General features: G+C 43.4%; 1 protein-coding gene across 4 annotated transcripts in view; it reads right to left on the bottom strand.

The window, feature by feature from the left end:
* The window catches only part of LOC116841688 (protein couch potato), a 157,579-nt gene that overhangs the window by 142,833 nt on the left and 2,138 nt on the right, over positions 1 to 12,608 (bottom strand). The window lies entirely within an intron of this gene.

The raw sequence follows: 12,608 nt of genomic DNA, 5'->3' as shown, positions 1-12,608 counted from the left end.
TCTCTCTCTCTCTCTCTCTCTCTCTCTCTCTCTCTCTCTCTCTCTCTCACTCGTAACGGTACAAAGATTTCAGGATTTCCGAGCGCGTTAAACGCAGTGAATCGCCTCTCCGCAACCGTCAGCACGCTCTTTTTACGCGGCAAGATGAATGGGATAAAAAATATTCCTAAGTATCGTATGCCGTTTCCGTGCTTCTCTACGAGTTATAAATTCTATCCCCGAGTTTACGAAGAAAAACAACGTATATGTGTGTGTGTATGGATGTGCATACGGAGCAGCGACTCAGAAAGTCAACTCGCGATTCGCAGTTTCGAATCTATGCAAAAACGCGGGTTTCGGCGCATACGTTATAACTATACGAACCGAAAATGTTGATATCTCGCATATATATTGAAATACTACTAAAGAGATTAAAACATACCTTAGTTTATTTATAGATAAAAATAAAAATTATGTTTACGAACAAAAATGTAGAAAGTTAAAATGTACACTGTAAAAACTGATATGTTAAATTTAACATGAAATGTGTTAAATTTAACACATCAGTTTTTACAGTGTAGGTTAAACTGACAGCACTCGTGTTAAAAGAAGTCGCGCGCCTATTTAAGGGTTAATCCCGAAATTTACGAAAAGAAAGAGAGAGATTCCTGCGCCATAAATACGAAAATTCTTTTCATAAATCACACATGAGTGGCGTTTCAATTTGATCGCGTTCGGAGCTCTCAGCACAGAAATGTCCAGAATTATTCTAACGCGAACGGTTGCTTCGGGTCATTAATACATTGAATGTTGCTACGAACTTCCGTGAGACATTTTCAACACGGTCGATTTTCATCGAAAACAAAAAGAAGTTTATATTTTATTAAAACCGCTAGCGTGAAAATCGAGCTCGTATAGCAGAGCGTTTGACGTGTTCCGAGTGTCTCGAGAGATCTCAAGGCTCCATGGGATAACGAGTAGGTCAAGAAACGTGCAGGAAAATCCCTGGCGCGGGAAGCGAGAGTCTCTGTAGAGCCGCGCGCGCGTTTTTCCGCGCGGTGCATCCACTTTCTGTATCAGTTTCTCCCACGACGGTCAACGACGAGAGATCGAGTTCCACTTTCTAACTACGATACAGTCTCAAGCGCGGCTACCGGCTTCCTAGCGCGCGGCTTCCAACGCGCTATTCGATCGCGGAATTATCGAGAGTCGATAAACGAATCAGCGCGAAAGCTGCCGCGAAGTTTCCTCTCCGCGCGTTAAGCCGGCTCTTACAAATATGAAATGACGTGCCGGGTGGAGAAGTTTACAGCGATTATACGCATCGATCTAACGGATGCACTTTGAGTGCACAGTGAAAACGACTCTTCTTTCGACATGACGCGTTATAGAAACACGAATCAGTAATCTATCTGGGAACCAATGCTGGATAAATAATAAAAAATTAATTATATTTGCCTTTTGAGTCTACATGCGCAGTGCATAAAAAAAAATGGTTGTTCAATCAGAAAAATAATAAAATATGGCATAGCTCTTTCCTTTTTGGCTTCAAGAATCAATTCTTGGTTGCGCTGACCTATCGATTCGTTGCTTCAAAAATGCATTTCTTTCAGGCAACGAAACACAGTATTAATACTAATGATGTCGCATGGATCAATATAATCAAGAATACTGAAGTCAGAAATAAAAACTATGCCATATTTTACTATTTTCTGGTTAACACAACTATTCTTTCTTTTTTTCGCATAATTATGTACAATCATTTTGAGTTCTCTCCAAAATTTTTATATTAGTAAAGCAATGGTTCTATCGATATAATAGTATCAAATTATTCTAGATAGAGATATATTTTTGTCCCAATCTGTGAAATAGTGATTTCCTCGCTGAAGAAACCATTACGACTGAACAGAATGGCAGATGGCTCTAAATTGTGTAAAGTTTTTCACAAAAAAGAGAGTAGACAAATTTTATTTCCACAATTTTTTTATCAAAGTCTCCTTAAAGTACATACAAGGTTGGCGCGTTTATGCTTATTATCACAGTTACAAAATATATTAGATTCTAGATGCTGAAACATACGTGCAAACATGAATGCAAACATGTACATTTAGAAAGTCGCCCTTCTAAACAGTCAATTGTATTCAGAACTCTTCACCAGAAGCGTCTTTTAAAAGACTATTTTATGAAAAAAAACAATATTACTAGAACAGGATCAATACCCGAGCCTTGAACAGCTAAATAAAAAAGAAGTGTACAATAATATTCACATGTTAAAATATTTAACTAGAAAGTGCGCAGTTATAAAGTCCATGAAATGGACCAATGAAGTAGTCCACGACAAATCTATAAAATAATTAGAAAGTCCGTCTGTAAGATTTATAGAACTGCGCATGTCTGAGCGCGCGCGCGCGTGTTGTATATATTTTAAAATTATTACTGCCTCTTTGTGCTAATCAACCCGGTTACTTTCACGTATCCCGGCGGTGCCCGCGGATACTCGAGGGGACCCTTTAATTGGCGCGATTGCATTCTCGCTGAAGTGCACGCCCGACGTGCATGCACCACACCTTCACCGCGCTAAAAGAATTTCTGCCGAAGCGTCCCGCGAGTGAAAGCAACGTGCGTGCGTGCGTGCGTGCACACGCGAACATACTCGCGCAAAATAGCCCGCAAAATCGGCACGATCGTAATCGGCATAATTCCGCCATAAAATTGCCGCTCGCGACCGCGCCGTCGCGCTTATCACCGCCTCTCCGCCCTTTCCGCGCCACGTACACGCCGTGCAATTCCGAGCGATTCCTCCGCGTAACCGCGTAAATGCACCCGCGCATTTATTCCGCCTTCGTGCCCGGACCGGGATTTCGGTCTCCGAATACATTAGCCGCGCCGCGCGCGGCTTATATGCGGAGACCGTGAGCGCCCAATTCCCCGTTCGCTTCCCGTTCGCTTCCCGTTCGCCGGCGGAAAGAAGGGCACGGGAGCGAGAGAAACGAAGGGGCGACCGCCCAGCCGGCGCTCTTTATGCATGCACCTGCACACATCGATGAAGGTTAACGCATAATGCTGAACTCCACGAACGCCGGACAACCGGCGCTGGCGCAGCGCCGCGGCGGAATCGCCGCCGCGTCTGCAGCCGCAGCGAATTCGAAATATATCTTTGTGGGATTTTTGCACGCGCCGCTGCGCCCGCTTCTACGACCGCCTCGGCCGCCGCATAAATCTCCGCGATTATGTCCAGCGCTCGTCGCGACTCGCCCGCGATTTTGCCCCTCCGGGCGCGATCGCGGAATCTCGCCGATCGAGAAATCCGTATCGCGGAGCCCGTACGTAGACGAACGTGGCGAGAAACGCGGAAAAGCACGGCGAAATGTCGACGCGGAGTTGTGTTTGTATCCATAGTCGCGTTGTTTGCGACGTCAGGAACATACGTCAGACGTTGTGTGCGCTGTAACATTGTGACTCTGGGACTGTTCGCGTGATTTTCGACTTTGCATGGAGGAAATTTTATAGAGGAAAAATGTGTGTCAGTAGAAATATAAGGAAACGTCGGATATTATATATAGTAGAAACATCAGAAAAATATAAAGTAGTAGAAGTTTATAGTAGAAATTTTACAGAAACTTCCTAGCAAACACAGATATATAACAGTTACATTGCCGTAATGAAACGGAATGTAACATGCAATATAACATGTATGTAGTAGGTTATATAGACGTTCGTTGTAATTTCTTATTCACACGTATTATATACAATTATATAACGTGAATATAACATAAAAGTAACATGTGACTAAAAAGTTATATAAGAGTTATATGTTATTCGTTAGCGAATTAACACATATATTTTTTTGTTGAATTCCAACGATTTATTCATTAGTATGGTTCAGATAAGTGATAATGTATGATTATTTTGTCTAAATAATAAAAAAAAACTGACATTTCATATTCCGTATTATTTCAATTATTCGTGAAACTCGCGTGGTTTCGATCCTATGTCAGGCGGCACCTATTTTTAGATTATGTTCAATGCTTAACTTCAACGATCGTCCGGGAATTGGTGATGCCGATGCACCGTAACAATATCTTGGTAAATAATATTTACAATATACTCTTATATCGTTCAAAAAATGTTACGATATATTTGTTGGTAAATGCTTGACAATCACAATGCGATTAATGTTGATACAATGTTGTATCAATATTAATGTTTTTCATGCGACTAGCGGTATCTGATTTACACAGTTTTAGTTGCGAAGATCTTTTTTGGAATCATACAATGCACACAAGAAATTTAATTACAACGTTAGTCGCCTGGAAAAGTGGAAGTTCTATTAATAGTCGTTATGAAACTTGCATCAGTAATCAAATTTTAACCTACATCGTGTTCGCATAAGAGAGAGAATATTCCTTCTCTCTCTCTCACAATACTTTGACAGAGTAAAGTTATGATTAGATTCTTTTTGTAAGAACTTTAATTTTATCGTGATAACGATCCTTGCATATATTAAAATATCACATTTTATATGCGAAAAATATCTAAAATATAATTTCACATTTGTGTATAAAAATATTGCACAACTGAAATGTAACGCAAACAATAGACTTTTTATATAACATGTTATATTAAAATTATGTTGCTGTTATATTGTTAATGTAACTTAACTAGTATAGTTATATCGCAGTTATAAAGGAAATTAAGTAACCTCAATATTAATAACATATAACAGCAGTTATATTACATGTTATTCCTATGTTATATCACAGTTATGTTCTGTGTTTGCTGGGTTAAGTACATGTTAATAATCGTTACTTGAAACTTGTCCTTCGTGAGACATTCAAATTCGAATGTAGAGTTAGATTTGAGTTTTTTTTAATCATATAATACATAAGATATTACACATATAATTGAATAATATAAGACATAATATAAATATATAATATAAGACATTACACATGTAATTGCAATTCAACTCACATCTAGCTCTAGATTCAAATCTCTCACCTCAAGGCAAGTTTCATAACGACTATTAATAGAACTTCCACTTTTCCAGGCGACTAACGTTGTAATTAAATTTCTTGTGTGTATGATTCCAAATCCTCGCAACTAAAACTGTATAAATCAGATACCGCTGGTCACGAATGAAAAACCAGGTTCTTCTAGAGTTCAATAATTGTGTGGTTTACCCTATATATGCAAGATTGAAAGTCGTAGAAAAGCCGTAACTAAGTGTTAAAGCACACGTGACGCCTGGTATACAATCGGGTATAAAAACTTCACTCTTTCGTAGGCAGAACTTTTCTTTAGTCCCGCTAAACATAAATTATTCGTATTAATGTACACAGAATAAAATGTCATTACTCCCAGAATGCGAACTTTCCAGTTGTATCTACATTGAAAACTTGTAATCTACAACGTGAACGAGTAGGTAGAACGAAGGTTATGGAAATTATACACAGTAAGAAAGCTTGATTAGAGTGAACAAATTTCTTATAAAATATGAACCAGAGATTTACCAGAAGTTTGAAGTTATCAGAATTCTCTCCAAGTTAACAAGATTTCTGGTTAACCTGAACAGCATTCTGGTATCATTAACCGGAATCTTCTGGCCCGTTTATATTTCACCAGAAATTGTTTAACGTAATCAAATCTTGTTTTTCCGTCCAGCACGACGAAATCATAACGAGGCCGCAGATAATCCCGAGAATCCGCGAGCTATAATTTAATAAGGTTCTATATCTGCAAATCTCTGATATTTGTGATCAGATCGGCGCGTTCGTGCGTTCTCGAGAATTCTGCAAATTCGCGAAGATCCACGAATCCTCCTAGTCGCCGAACGCGACTAATCGATTACATCGGACACACAAATCCACAGCAGGCAGTGTCACATAACATACTCGCGTAAAGGCCGATCTAAATTGGTCGTATCGTAACATCGTGACATCGCAAAATCGTAGCATCGTAATGCTCGTGAGTAGTACAAAAATATATACTTTTAATGATGAATACGATTATTCTTTGTGCTATATACAGGGTGTCCCGGATCACCTTCATAATCTTTCATGAGGACGTAGAGCAGATTGAGATGAACACAAAAGTCCCGTACCGTTTTGCGATATTTGCAATAATAGTGGAATATTAATTAAAAAAGATTAATGAATGATCACGCACGATATGGTAGATGAGCTGCAGTGGCGCCGTCGTATACTTATACATTAAGTCAAACTGAATAAAAGAGTTCTCTACCATTTTGCAAATGGCCATACAGATTTTTAGATATTAATTATAGAAAATTTGTATATTATGATACACAATCATGTAACAATTTTCTTTAATTAATATCTAAAAATCTATGTGGTTATTTGCAAAATGGTAGAGGACTTTTTTGTTCAGTTTCACTTAATGTATAAGTATACAGCGGCAGACGGTGCCACTGCAACTCATCTACCACATCGCGCGTGATCATTCACCAATCTTTTTTAATTAATATCTCGACTGTTATTGCGAATATCACAAAACGGCATGGGACTTTTGTGTTCATCTCAATCCGCTCTACGTCCTCACGAGAGATTGTGAAGGTGATCCGGGACACACTGTATATTTTTAAGTAATACGACGCTGATTGGTTGATCGTAGCAATCGTAGTGTCGTAGAATCATTGAAGTTTGAATATGACCAAACTTCTACGACAGCCCGTCACAATGAATCGCACGACGCTTGCTACGATACGACCAATGTAGATCGGCCTTAACTCGTGTGAGAAAATAATAATGGTAAAACAAAACTTTTTTACGCGCGATTGAAAGCCACGTGTATATTTCGCCAATTTGCGATATTGTAATATGCCGGCATCGCCTGTTACTGACGAGGCCAATTAGCGGCGATCGCTGCGAATCGCGCCTACGTGCACACATACACACACACACACACACACACACACACATGCGCGGGCTGCAACAATTTCGTTTGAAGTTTATCGTGGATCATGACGTCGCCTCTCGCGGGACATCGGAGCCCGCATTAAAAGCCGTAACCTGTTCGCGAATTTCATTGTCGGGATTAGCGGGGAGAAGCGTGAAAGCGTTTCCTCGTCATAATCACGAACTCGTCGAGCGGCGCGAACGCGTCGTCATCCGGGGAGACCGTTTGAATGAAATTTTCCGCGACATAACTTGCGCGCGCGCGTGCCGAAATCGCTCGAATAAATATTCACTTATCGCCTTTCCGTCTCTGCCCCGCCGTTCACTCTCGCGATCATTCGTGCAACTTTAATGATTCCACATCGCGCGAACGCCACACCCGTGGAATGATTTCGTGTCATTTTTTCTCCGTGACCTCAGCGAAATTTCTCGACGAAAATTCAGAACTCATGAAATGTCGATTGATAAATTCACGATAGTTACGGCAGAAACGTCAAGGCGATATTGCTCAAAAACTAAGTATCAAACACATCTAGCTTTAATTGACGTTAAACTTTCGGCGAAATGTAAAATATATTACTTAAATAATATCAATTATATATAACCATACAAAAATTTTTCAGAAATTGATATTCCCTCTTAAAATATCTGTTAAGAAAAGAAACATTTATAAATATAATAGTTTGAATAATAGTGTGCTTCATAAAAAAATTCGTATACATTTCGCAAACATCAAGGGATGCCACGACGGGCTTTCCACTTTCATCAAAAAGTTGCCGCGGGGAAAATTTTTATTTTCTCAAGCAACCGGATTCCTACACTGTCGTCTATCTATCTCGGAAGGAAGCAACGATCGATCAGGAATCCGTTGCTCGACTAAGGAAACTCGGTCGCCCCTAGTCTTATTTGTTCTTACGGCGAAACGCGATGCATACACACACATGCGCGCGCGCGCGCGTTTCCGTGTTGGCGACCGGCTGCGCGATATCCATTTTCGTTTTTCATTTTCCGATCACTTGGCTTGCATCGATTGAAACTGATATGTAGGCCCTCATGAAGATTGCATATATAATTCACGTCTACTTCCGCATATCGGGTGTCCCGGACTTATCGAGGCAACTCTTGCGGTTCCTCGGTCAATTTAAAGTCGGAGCATTGTAAAAGAGAGAGAGAGAGAGAATCTTTACATTAAAAACCCTTGAAAATAAACTACTTTGGGAATTAAACTGCGGAAGTACTCATTCTTCGTTCAAATTCGAGTGAGTCTTACCTAAACTAATTTGCGAGATGGTGTTTAGTCACGAAGATGTTCGATGTTTAACGATATTTAATGTTTAAAGTGAAAATGATATTTAATGTTCGTGATATTGAATATTGAAAATGAACGGAATCACGACTGATAATTTTCAACGAGGAAAAATCTATATCAAACTGGCCGAAGGATTCCCAAAACCTTGAAAACAAAGAATACTTTGGAAATTAAACTGCGGAAATACTCTTTCCTCAAATTCAAGTGAGTGTTACTTAAGCTGATTTGTGATGTGACCGTTTAGTGGAAGCTTAGCCACAAAGATACTTAATGTTCAAACTGAAAATGACATTTAACGTTGAATGACGGATTCGCGACTGATGGTTTCCACCGAGGAAAATTGGCGTCAGGCTGGTCGATGGATCGAATAGTGGTAGGTAACTGACTTACTATCTGATGCCGTACTCCGTACACGCCCGTAGGTTACGCGTAAAGTCGAGGAAACGATATTTCCCTCTCGTAAATCACGCGATACGTCGTGCGCGCTACGATAACCCGATGGCAAATCGGCCACAATGTGGGCGACCGACAGTAAAGAACGGAAAAGAATTTATCACCGAAGGTAAATACCTGTCCGTAATTGAATCGGTTAGTAGAAATAGGATTAATCGAGCGGCGTGGGGGAGAATAAGGACCTCCTTATTTTACTCCTACACACACACATACATACATCCACAGGCACACACAGATATCTCCTGGCTACGCGCGCGCGTTAAAATTCGCAACGACTCGCTCGAGATCGTCGGGCCCGCGAATCTCCGGATTTCCCGCCGGAAGGGAAAAATACGCTCAGAATTCGGCGTTCCCTAAAAGCCCATCCAACCAGCCCACCAACCAGCCAGCCAGCCGCGTGGAACGGCCGGCGGTTACCCCCGCGAGGATTTGCCCCGTCGTAAACATGTAAATCGATTGACCGCGGCAAGAACGGAAGGCAGGCGAGCAGACATGTAGACCCGGCCGGTTACGCTTCGTCGGGATCGCCACCCGGTATACTCTGCGACCTAAGTCAAATCATCTGCGCGCGTATGTCGCCGCCCAAGTACGACGTACACGCGCGTATCCACACGTCCGCACATCTACGTGTCGCATGTGCACACACACTCACAGAGAAAGAGAGAGAGAGAGAAAGAGAGAGGAGGGACGGGGAGGGGAAGGCGTACACGCGTCTGGAGCACCCACGTTGCCGTCACGAGGCGTAATCCACCTTCCGTATGATGTGACATAGCGTGGTGCGCTGGCAGGCCCTCGGTGGCCCTCGCACAGTCGCGGAAAAATCAATAGCGAGCGTGGTGTGGTGTGGCGTGGCGTGGCGGCGTCACTCTTTCAGGTGGCCGTCTGCCTGTGCCTGTGCGAGGAAGGAAGCCAGCCTGGCGAGCAGGCGAACGAACGAACGAACGAACGAACGAACGAACGAACGAACGGACAGACGGATGGATGGATGGACGGGCAGGCAGGCAGGCGAGGCAGGCAACCGTCCGATCGAGCGCGCCGGTGAAAACGAGTCACCTGCGAGGTATACACTGTCGTAGCAGGCGCGCGATCGAATTCCCGCCTTCCGCTGAGAGAGAAAGAGAGTGAGCGGGAGAGAGAGAGAGAGAGAGAGAGAGAGAGAGAGGGACGTACAGTACGTTGCTGCGCAACGTTGCTGCTGCGCGCCGCTGTTGTTTGCCGAGGCGGCGCCAGGACCGACCTCGTCGGGGGCTGTCGAAATTTTAATCCTTCTGAGCTCCTCTTTTTCGAACCCTTTTTTTCGGGTTTCTTGTGGAATTAATCGCGGATCATTTTTCGCCATATGGCTATATTTGCATCTGTTGCGAAAAAAGTGAAGCACAGTTTGATCGCGAAAACCTTGCACCTCTCGCGAATCACATGGTATCTGATAATTACGCGCTGATGAAGATGGAGAAATCGAAACTCTGTGGCAAAATTGCCACAGAAAATGAATTCTGAAATTTCCATGTTTCTGACTGTTCTATGTTTTCCAAACGACAATGGGGAATTTTCCGTAACCGATATGCGATTTTAATTTCAACGTTTAGAAGATTGCATTGTAAAGATTTTTATTGTGGCAAAGTGGACTCGGCAATTTTGGAAATTTGTTTGCTGACGGACGATCGAGAGATGTTTGAATTTAGCGATTACAGGGTTCCGATAATGTTGTATTTTTGACATTTCATCACGCGAGAGAGTCGAATGTGTGGCACGCGGGAAAATATAACCTCTGTTCGCCGTGTGACGGAATAGGCACCTGGCGAAAACTCGCCGAGAAACGGTATCCCCCTGTATCGCGAGCGAAAACATCCGTGTGAACACTCGGCTGCGTTGAGAAATTCGGTTGAGATAACAATTGACTAAATGGAAATCTCCTGCAGGAGTCTTTATGTTCCTGCGGCCGAGTTTTCGTCTAGCCTCACGAAGCAACAGAAAATCAGTTGCGCGAATTGACTTTTTCGTTCCGTGAGAACACGTGACAAACATGTGGATTCACACGTTTTTTAAGCATTTCAAGTATTATGCGTGTATATGTGCGTGCGTGTGTGTGTGTGTGTGTATGTGTGTGATTAAACTTGAAACATTTACCTAAAGTACTTTCGGTATTGTCTCAACTTCAAATAAGCCATCTATTCGAAACAATGCCCGGTCGTTTGTTTCATCTCGCTCGGTTTCACAGTACTTCACACAGAGGTGTATAGTCAGCTGGTCGGTGTAGGATCTCTCAATGCGAATATTAATTCCGAGTAATGATTTTCTCTTGCTCTTTCTCTCTTTCTCTATCTCTCTCTCTCTCTCTCTCTCTCTTTCTCCGTCTTTCTCTTCAGCACGCGGCGAGGAGTCATTCTTTCGGGCTACGACAAAGATCTAATTTGCTCTCAGGCCGGACTTGTATATCGTGAAACATTAAAATGATCAAACATTCTCGACGAATGGGGCTCGTAAAAAATTTAATACGTCGCGTACACCTTTCGCGAGACTTTCCTGTTCTCTTTGCGCCCGTATATTTCTCCGCAAAAGAACTTCGTCTGTACACTCTCGACGCCTCTTGGCGTTGTGTTACAAAGTACGCGCACAGTGTATATAACGACACAAAGTATAGAAACTTCATCGGGGCCGAAATTAAGGTGAAACAAAGTTCGCGCGCAGACTCGCATTATAACCCGATATGATATAATCTGTCGTCGTTCCCTCCCCGCCCCTCGTTCCACCCGCGCGTCACGATCTCGGAGGACGATCGGCGGCGCGGCGCTCACATATCATAAATTAAAGATGCGATTTGTCTCGTGTTTCAACTCCGTGAGCGAGCGAGCGTGCGGAGAGTTGCGTCGCTACAACTGTTTCAACTTCAAACAGTTGCGTCACGCCAACTGCCCGCTCCACAAAAGCCACGAGCAATCGCGAAAAATTGCGCAAGATTACATAGTTACGGTTAATCACCGGGGAGAACAAAGGACGTCGATGAACGCGTTGTTGCTGTTTCGCACGTATACACCGTAGGCTGCATCGGGTATAATGCGAATAGCGAAATTACATGTAATTGCTAACTTCACGCTTCTCCGTTTCGCAATGAATTTCGCAAAACGCGCCCAGCACGCATTAATTCCATTTAATTCCCAAATGCCTACGTCAATAAAGTCTCCCTCCCCCTCCCCCTCTCTCTCTCTCACTCTTTCTTTTGCCGGAGAGCGTGAAAGATCTTCGCAGTAATAACTTAATGAATCATTATTGAGATCGGCGCAATGCACCGGCACGATACGTTTCTCCGAATGGTTCTCCCCGGCGCTGCGGTTTTTCCAGAAGAACCGCTCCGAGCGACCCGCGCGGCTGAGTGTTTCGTGAAACGTTACGCAATCGGATCAAGATTGTTGTTATCGCTGTGTGCTATCACACAGGAGAGCGTTGTTCCGAATATGAATATTACAGCGCGGGCTGCTTCCCCCCTCCCCCCGTGTTTTGTCTCTCAAAGACCCACGGCCGTTTACCTCCGGAATTGCTCTACCGGCTGCTGCGCCGCGGCCGTCATTAGGCCATTTCGAGCGTGCACGTTGCATCCAGCTCGCATCGGATGTGCCATTAATGAGCGGCGTTCTACACGCGGCGGTGGTACGCGCGTGTCAGCAGCCTGCGTGACCCGAGTACGCGCTTGCGCGCGCTATGACGCGCGAGCAGCGGAACGAGCGAGGGAGATAGACGTGTATATACACAGACGCGGGTGCGCCACGAGCAAGGGGGATGGAGAGCCGACCAATATGGCGATAATACACGAGTACGAGCGGGAGAGAGGGTCGGAGGGGGTGGTGAGCAAGTGGAGGGTGACGGGGCAACCTCTGGACGGAATGAGAGGAGGAAGAAAAGAAAATGACACCGAGCCGAGTCTACCCCTTCGACGTGAGGCGAAGGCTGCAAAC

This window comes from Odontomachus brunneus, unplaced genomic scaffold (genome assembly GCF_010583005.1).
Source record: "Odontomachus brunneus isolate Ranch 3 - 2012 unplaced genomic scaffold, Obru_v1 Obru_scaffold_017, whole genome shotgun sequence".
NCBI lineage: Eukaryota > Metazoa > Arthropoda > Insecta > Hymenoptera > Formicidae > Odontomachus > Odontomachus brunneus.
The sequence above is the reverse complement of the archived record's forward strand: the minus strand, read 5'-3'. Positions and strand labels throughout refer to the sequence as shown.